The sequence below is a fragment of the Molothrus aeneus genome, chromosome 3, assembly GCF_037042795.1.
Source record: "Molothrus aeneus isolate 106 chromosome 3, BPBGC_Maene_1.0, whole genome shotgun sequence".
NCBI classification, from domain to species: Eukaryota; Metazoa; Chordata; class Aves; order Passeriformes; family Icteridae; genus Molothrus; species Molothrus aeneus.
The window spans coordinates 9,385,976-9,395,300 of record NC_089648.1 but is presented as its reverse complement, the minus strand read 5'-3'; positions in this window follow the sequence as shown (position 1 = coordinate 9,395,300).

The window sequence follows — 9,325 nt, the reverse complement described above, 5'->3', positions numbered from 1 at the left end:
GTGCCATGGAGCTATGACTTTTCCTGTCTATAACTGCATTACCAGAAATTGATATTAATTGCTACTATGACCCATTAATATGAGAAGTTTAGAAAAAATCCCAGAGATTTTGCTTGATTGTAGCACTCATGGAGTTGGGGATAAAGAGACAGGATGAAGTCTGTACAACCAAATATGGAGTTCCATAAGTTTTATCCTAGTATCTGAGTGATATATCAGTCCTGGTGGAGTTAAAGCCTTTTCTTTCCTAGGCTTTTTTAAGATTATCCACCAGGTGGAGTTTGAGAGAATTTGTGTGTAGCACAACCCTAACAGGCCAGGTAGGCAGAGCTCTTCCCATCTGCCAGGTCCTGCTTTGGGGGGTTATTTTGTTGACCAGGCTTTGACTTTGAATAAGAAATGGGCAGAGAAGGTACAACTCATGAGAAGGAGGGCAGCAATATTCTGTCCTGTTTTTGCTTACAAGCCTAACCCATAATTATTTGAGGGAAATGAGTTCTTTTTTTTTTTTCCTAGAAAAGAACAGTAATTCTGCTGGAAAAAGGGGGAGAGATTCTAAATGGTCTGGTAACCTTTAAAGCTCTCTAAAGACTAAATCTAATACAAGAGCTTGTTTCTGTGAAAGCTTCTGTTTTTTAATACTCCATCAGTGGACTCAGTACAAGATACTGCATCACTCTACAGGTCCTCTCTGGCTTAAATAAAATTCCCTTGTTTCTGGAGGAATCTCTGGTTTCCCAGATATAGGTTTTTGTGAAGTTATGTGCCAAATTAATGTAACTTTATAAATCATTGCTTTAGTAGGTTAATTTCCAGTCACTTGAGCTGGTGGTTGTGACTCAGAAGTGTTAAGGGAATGAGGAGGTGGAATGTGCTGGGTAAATGTTAATTGGAGAAGTGCTCCTACTGTGCTCCTTTGAAGTATTCAAGTTATGGTGAAAAGGAAGGATTTCCAGTTCTTTGATTTCATATTTCATAGATGGCATACATAAATAGTAAAGTGTTTTGGTACTGGGGAAACATCTTCTGAACAGGGAGAAAAGATAAGTAGCTTTCCTCCTAGCACTTTGGGGGAAAAGAGGTGTAGATATTCTATTAATCTGAAAAAGGTCTGGGGAGTAATAGAAGCAAGGAGTAGTAAATATGGTATTGGTGGAATGTGGGTTGGAATTAGGGAACATGTAACAGGCAGGCAAGGTGTTAATTTCCCTGTGTTTGAATACCTGCCTTTTGTGGGGGTTTTAACTGCAATTATGGGGTATTTTCTGTAGTGCTTCTTGGAGTTCTAGGTTACTTCTGGTTTCTACTAGTTGCTTGAATAAGTAACTTTGGAAACACTTAGTTTACTATGAAGAGATATTTTTGTCACAAGGCTCCTGTTTCATTTTAATTAAAACATTTTCATTCTTTTTCAGATTTAAGTCTTTATGGCTTTCTAAAATTGTAGTGAAGAAGAACACGCTTGCCAGTTGCTAGCCTAGTACTTTGTGTGCTGAGAGTCAGCTTTTCCAGAGCAAGTAACTCCTAAAAAGTGGTTGTGAAGGTGATGTAATGTCTCTTGTAAGCTTAGTTGACTTAAAAAGCTTTATGCATAATACAGAATGTTTTTCTCCTGAATACAGAATGAGAAAAGAATTCAAGGAGATAATTATTTTGATTAATCAAAAGCTAGGAGCACATAAAATAAAAAGTGTAGAAGAAGCATGGTTGCACTTAATGAAGATGAGTATTTTTATTTTAGAGTTTGAGTCACAGATCAGTGAGTAGCTGGTCTGGGTCTTTGGTTACAAGATATGTCAATGTGTAGTTTTATTCAAGTCTTTTTAGGATAAAGGAATGAGATCCTGTACTTTCAAGACTAAGAATTTGTCAAGTTAAAACATGAGAGAGGATTCTTCATTACCTCTAATTTATAAAAATGTCATCAGCAGAAGTACAAAAGCAAGCCATACAAAATTAAATTTAGCTGTATTTCTTTACACTGTTTAAAAAAGAAAAATATGAATGACACTCTTTTAATGTTTTCTGGAAAAACTAGGAGCTAACAACTGAGCTTTCAGTTGCAGGGGGAGAAACACACCAAGCTTTCATGTGGTGTTTAATTGGAATTTTCTGAAGCAAAAACCTGATCTCGGGGATTAAATTCATTAGAGCATCTTGTTTAAGAAGCCACTTTTTAGAAGGCTAGCATGTATGTTAAACCTCTTAAGTTTCCATTTGTCTAACCCAAAGATTTAACATGCACTTTTCAAAGATGTGGTCCATTTTTGCCCAGGTTTTGGAGCCGTTACTTTGGAGAAAAGCAATTATTGTAGTCCTTTGATTGGAATCAGTCTGAGTACTGAAGCAAGTGTGACTTCCTGAATATCTTGGATGCTCTCAGGTGAAAGAAAAGGAAAAGAAAAATAAAAACCTGAGATAGGTAAGTTTAGTTGAAGGCTACATGTAAGAGTGAAGCAGAAGACACCAAAGGAGTGCATTTGCTGCTTGTATGGGAAAAACAGCTCATGCCTTACTTAAGTTAAAATTGAAGTGATTTGTTGATTTTTTGATAGCTTGTAATTAACTGTTAATCCATGAGCTATACATGCAGGATTAATAGCACCAATATAAGAGATAAATGACTACTAGACCCTTACTAAACCTTAGGAAACACCTTCACATACCTAAACACACTCCTATAGCAACCCCCACAGCTTCCACCCTCGAATTTGCAGGTAAATGCTCACTCCTGTCCCTTTAGCAGGAGGTTTCAGTGGTGAGAGCCCACCCTTCTCAGAGTGTGTTCCTGTCTGTGTGCATTCATCACCTGAGGAGATGTGGAGGCTGTGGCTGCCTTCTTACCTGGGCTGTTCCTGTCACCTGCTGATCCACCCAGCTGTTGGGGCAGGACCCCAAAGGTGACATGTGGTGGTGTTTGCAGGGGTCTTAGGATGAGGGAAGAGATGAGGATCTGACTCCATGTTTCAGAAGGCTTGATTTATTATTTTATCATATATATTCTATTAAAACTATACTAAAAGAATAGAAGAAAGGATTTCATCAGAAGGCTGGCTAAGAATAGAATAGGAATGATAAAGGCTAGTGACTGACTGAGACAGTCTGAGACAGCTGGACTGTGATTGGCCATTAATTAGAAACAACCACATGAGACCAATCACAGATGCACCTGTTGCATTCCACAGCAGCAGATAATCAAAGTTTACATTTTGTTCCTGAGGCCTCTCAGCTTCTCAGGAGAAAAAATCCTAAGGAAGAGATTTTTCATGAAACCTGTCTGTGACAGTGACAACACCCCAGGAGTGATCTGTGCTTATTGAGCCCTGTGTTTTCCAGGGGAGGATGTTCCCTCAGGCTCCCACAGGGTTTGAGGTGCCAGGGGCACTTTCTTGGTATCAGGCCAGGTTTTCACTGCTTTTTTTTCTCCCTGTTAGAAGTGTTAGGGCTTTTTATATTTGATTTTTTTAGCTGATTTTTCTTTCCCATCTGAGGTCTCTTGATAACTGCCTGATTACTGTTTCATGTGGCTGATGGTTATCTTCATTTTCAGAAATCTCAGCAGATTTTAAGAAAACACCCTCTCGGTTCTGGATGTTTTGTATTTCTATCCTAGCAGCTGATGTCCAGGATTTTTTGCCTGTGCTCTATGTAGGTTTCCCCCATTTGGAGCTGTGTCTTGGGGTGCAAGGTAGTTGATAAAGAAAGAGACAAATTCCACAGAAAATGTTCCTGTTTGAAGCCTTATTTTGAAGCAGTGAACAATGAATACTGGGGAATTCTATTTGGCCTCAAAGTATTCATGATATATTAAAATTTGCAAGTTTTCTAGTAATCATAAAATAAGGAGGTTTCATTATTCAAATACAATCCATTTAATATATATCAGGTATAATTTCTGGTTTCACAGATGACAAAACTACAGGGACAGAAATACATTGGATACATTTCAGCAGCCTTCCAGAACTAAAGGGGCTGCAAAAGAGCTGGTGAGGGACTTCTTAATGGTGTGTGGGGTGATGGCTTTAAAGTGACAGGGGGTGGGTTTAGATGAAATAATAGGAAGAAATTATTCCCTGTGAGGGTGGTGAGGCCCTTGAACAGGTTGCCCAGGGGAGCTGTGGGTGTCCCATTCCTGGAGAAATATTCAAGGCCAGGTTGGATGGGGCTTGCAGTAACTTAGTCTAGCACAAGGTCTCTCTGCCAGTGGCAGGGGGTTGGAACAAGGCAACCTTTAACATTTCTCTCAAGCCAAGCCATTCTATGATCCTTTGTATAAAATACCACCTTTTTATCCAAATTACAACATAAAAGAAGTTATCTTTTTATTTGGTACCTGCATTGGTTTAAGTGGTTTGAATGTCTAACCTTGATGTTTTTTTAAATCTAAAGTAGGGCACCCTAATATTAAAATATCACTTATTCTGTGGAAATACTAGCCAAAATGAGCAATTCACTGAGAGAACCTACTGGGTAACAGGTATAAGAAGTAGTAACTTAAAGTTTTTGTTGATAGTGAAATCATTGTACTCCTTGAGGGATTTTCTCCCTGGAATTTTTTCCTCCTGGAATTGTTTTCTCCCTAAACTGAGCCACAGATTGTTGTATCTGATGCTCATATTTTTAACCATATTATCATCTTGTCTTCACAAAGTGTGTATTGCTATAGCATCCAGGTGCCAGAGGCATCAGTTCTTATCAAAAATCACATAAGGAATATTTTGAAGTTTGCCATTTCTTTTTCTACCATGTGTAGGAATGTGCCCCCTGTTGATGGAGTGATTGAATTATCATTTGTCTGCTTAAAAAAACAAAAAGCCCAGAAGTTTCTCTCCCAGATTGGTACAAAGGCACCTCATAGGACATTTTGGACTTCTTCTCAGACCTGGGGCTGCCCTATTGGACAGAGGCCAAGAGGTCCTGCCTAGGTAATTCACTGGAAAAGGAAGAGAGCAAAGGACATAATTGCTTTTGTGGGGTGTTTTAGCAGGAGCAAGAACCTCTTGCCCCTGGCTCAGTTTTTCTCTGTGAGAGCTTTGTTATTTTGTCTTTTATTAAAACTTTTTCTGTTTCCAACACTACCTCAGAAGCCATCCTGCTGATTTTATGCCATTCAGGGTATCTGGCTATCTCAGATTCTCTGGGAGCTCATAAGACCTGGCTCACAGAGAAGCCCATCAACCATCTATTCTATTTTCAGCTTTATGAAGATCTATTTCTTTGTTCCAGTTCTAGAACTATTGATTGCTTTAATTTGATGCAGAATTTGTTGCAGAACTCTTCATGTTATTTCCTAATGTCCGTTGCTTTCCCTTCTGTAATTAAAAATGTAACTTTCATCAAGTACCACTTCAGATTTGGTGATTGTATGCCCAGTCAGTTTCTTTTCTGACTCAAAAGCAGGATGCCCAGTCTTAGAGTTCTGAGGCTGTAAGAGCCTGAATGAGGGATGTGGGACTCCAGGGGCTCTCCAAAATGCAGTTTATTCCATCCAAGAGGTTACAGCAGCCCAGGGTGGTGGGTGACAGAGCCTGTGCCTACAGCTGTCAGCTCCAGCTGCAGGCAGGCCTGGAGACCCTGAGTTTAGGTTACAATGCATTATAGACTTTTCTTTGCTGAGCATCTTAATACAGTAGAACCAGTCTGTACCTTAAATATTATCTATAGCCTATCATAACTACTGTAATTACCATATTCATGTTACTATTCTCCAATCACTAAAAGTTAGTACGTTACAGTTTAAGCCAGAAGTTGTTTTTCAGTTTTCTTGCAGTGGAAAATTCTGAGACCTTTTTTCTACTTGCAACATTTGCTGATTTGTTTGCCTGTGCTCTCTTTCTGCTTGGTAAAAACATCTTCTTGTTTGAGGTGGGTTTATCCTTTTCTCTAAGCCATAAAAACCTTCTAACTAACATACCCTTTGCCTTCTTGATTATCCAGTAAGACTGGCTCAGCAATTGTCAATTTATACATCTATTATTCTTCTATATCAAAACTTGCTTCCATCTCTACTCCTTCATCAGACTCGACATTTAAAAATCTTTCTGCCAAGTTTACATACCTGTGAGACTTTCTTGTCAAACTTTCATCCTTCCCAACATGAGGCAGCAGCTGTAGTAAGCTTTACTTGGTAAACTAATGCTGAACTTCATAGGTAGCTAAATTCAAAATATAAGCCAGTCAGAACTCAGTATCCACTTCACAGAGATTTGCGTGATTTGTCCAGACCTGAATTTTTAGTCTGTGATTTTATTTTTTTTTTAACATGTAATTGTTTCAGAAATTCTAAAAGAATAGTTGAGCTGGAGCTACTGCCAAGAGATTTTGTTAATCACATCTCAAACAAAGCATTCCTCAGATGATTTTGCCTCCAGGATTCAGCTTCGAAGGCATCCTCAGGAGGAGCTGCGGTGCTGTCACAGCCCTGTTGAGTCAACAGATGTAGAACACTTGTTTGATGCATGGATGACTGATCTTAGATTACCACCTTTCACAAAACAAATGAAAACATCTGTTCTTTTATTTATATGTGAGCTTTCCAAGTAGATGTGTACAATTTTCTTTTGTTTATTTTTGCTGTGTGTGTTCTTTTTTCCTCCTGACTCACTAAATCTTCATTGTATGGAAAGTGGAACTTTGAGCACTGAATGGATTGGGTGATTGAATCTCTATTCAGGTTGGTTTACAGTGTGGTGACTGGTATTTTTTTGTACCTAAAAGTTTATTATCCCTTAGAAGATAGCTAAGCACAGAGTTCTAAATTAAATTCTATCCCAAAGATACGGCATTAAGATAATAGCAAGAAGCTTAAAGTTTGCCTGAAAAAACACCTCACCAAAATTAAGATAGAAAAATAGTTTACAAGCAATAAAAACTATAACCAAATTAAAAAATCACTAGCATAATTACAAATTGTAAACAAGAGTGAGACTATAATAGTATGATTATTTATTAGCCTATGTTTGGAGCAGACTCAGTTGTTCTGCTTTGGGAAAGAATTCAGGTTTGTGAACACAAAGGCTTCCAAAGTGCAGGGAAGTGTTCCCCTGCAGAGAGTTAGTAAATCTTCACAAATATAAAATTACTTAATCCCTGCACTCCTTTCTGGCATTTTCTGCTGGACTGCTTGGCTTTGTTATACTGGCTCTCCCAGATCTCTGAATAGTCACATAGAGACTGTGTATAATTTTAGAAGTTTTGAGAATTGAAATCAGAGCCCCTTAGCTGTAAAAAAGATCTGAGAATTCGAATGGCTTGGGTTGGAAGGGACCTTAAAGCTCATCTAGTTCCAACCCCCCTGCCATGGGCAGGGGCACCTTTCCCCAGAGCCCCTGAGTGCTGCAGCAATACAAATGGTTCTGTGCATCTACTTGTTCAGTTTCTGCTTTTGAATATTGCTGAATAACTCCATTGAACTGTACTGTAAATATTATTGTTTTCGAGCAGTTAACCATCTTGAGAACACATCAACATGACTTAGTTAGTGTAACACTTGATGAATTTACAAATGAATCTTGGCATAAGGCAAATGCTTTTTAACGCTGCGGTTTGTATGCCTGCTCCCTGCATATTTATTTTCAACTTCCAGTTGATTAGCTGCTTTGTCTTGTGTGTAGAAATGGCCTGTTTAATGCAGTGGGAAGTCAAGTAGAAGCCAGCATTTGTTAATGGATGCTTTGAACAGCACAGTCAGACATTTTAAATTATTCTAACTAAGCAGGAATTCTAATTTATTTCTAAAAATAGAAGTACAACAACCCAATTACCTAGTTTTCTCACAGAGTGTAATGAGTATAATTAGCATAAAATTGGTCTATAAATTTAATGGGCAATTTCTTGTGTGGACATTGAAAACACTAGTAAAAATGTGGCAAGCTACATTAGAGTCCATATAGTAACTTGTTCCCATTAGATGCTTCCTTGACAGAAGGCATTGCTGTAAAATATCAATCAAATCTGTTCTGCACAAGGAGTTTTTAAGGTATTTGATCAAACAGGCATGCCTGTTTATAGATTTGAAAGTTCCTTCAATCAGAGCAATTTTTTTGGCTGGGTTGGTAGTAGGGTTTTTTACCTTTTAAAGATGATATTCTGCCTATAAGTTCAAACTTGTAGTATATGTGAGGATGTGGGCAGTTCTGTGTGTAGCCTCATAACAATAGCTGGATCAGCTGTTCTAAGTGTAGAATATCCACACAGCTGAAAATAAAGATAACAAAATGCTATTTATTTACTCTTGAAAGTGGAAGGGGTGCTGGAGTCCCACACCTGATGCAGAGGTTGTCAAATCATGATTCAGGCTGCTGCCAGCACTTGTGCCATTGGTTGATGTAAGCTGTGGGGCATTTCAGAAGTTCTAGACGATGGAATTCAAAGGATAGTTTTCCCTCCCTTGTACAGCTGACTTGTTTATGATGGGGAATTCTCCATGTAAATGGGTTTTCATCTACTACAGTAAACTCAGAAACAGCAAAGTTGCAGTGACCTGCTGGGACTAATGTGATGAAAATTAATGCTGTGAGAGAGAACACATACTTAGAAGAATATGAAGTTTCTTCTGCTTTGTCTGTTCCCTAGAGAGTGTATAAACAAAAAAATCCAACCCTGAGGCTTGAAGATTAGGACCAAGTTCTTCAAAGTATGTATTTTCTTGATGGATTTTTGATTTCACCCTAGTGCAAGCTGACATTACTGCAAAGAGAGATAAATGTGAAATTCTCTAAAAAAATTTACCAATCATGAAAATGCTTTAATTCCTTCAGGAGAGCATCCATTTTAAAGGTACTTTTATTGCATTATTCTGCTAAGTACAATGAATAAAATTATAGCTGTGACTGTGAAAATAGCAAGTTATTTCTTGTGCATTAGAACAGCAACTCTCTCAGGGATTTGTGCCCTACCACACCTTTCCCTGTCTGATAATTTCACAGAGTGCAGTCGCCTGTCTTCCTCTTTTGCCTTATCACTGAGCAAATGAAGTAATTTGCAGGTCCTGGGCTACTTTGAGAGCTGGTGGACCACTGTGTGTACTCTGTGACTAGCAGCTTGCCAAACGAGCTCAATTTACTTGGTTGTAAGGCCATTGAAAGATGTATCTTTACATTTCTAGGATTTAATTCAGGGCAATGTAAATTATTTTATCAAAATATATTAACATCTAATTAACAATTCTGTTCCAGGTTTAACCCTAAGAATGTTAATCCTATGGGATTACTAATTTTGATTTATTCAAGAAATAGTATTTTAAAGTAGGTATTTAAAAAAAGGGGTTTTTTAAGTTCCTGAACTCAATGTGAACCCACAGCAAGAGGAGAAAATCATGGAGCAG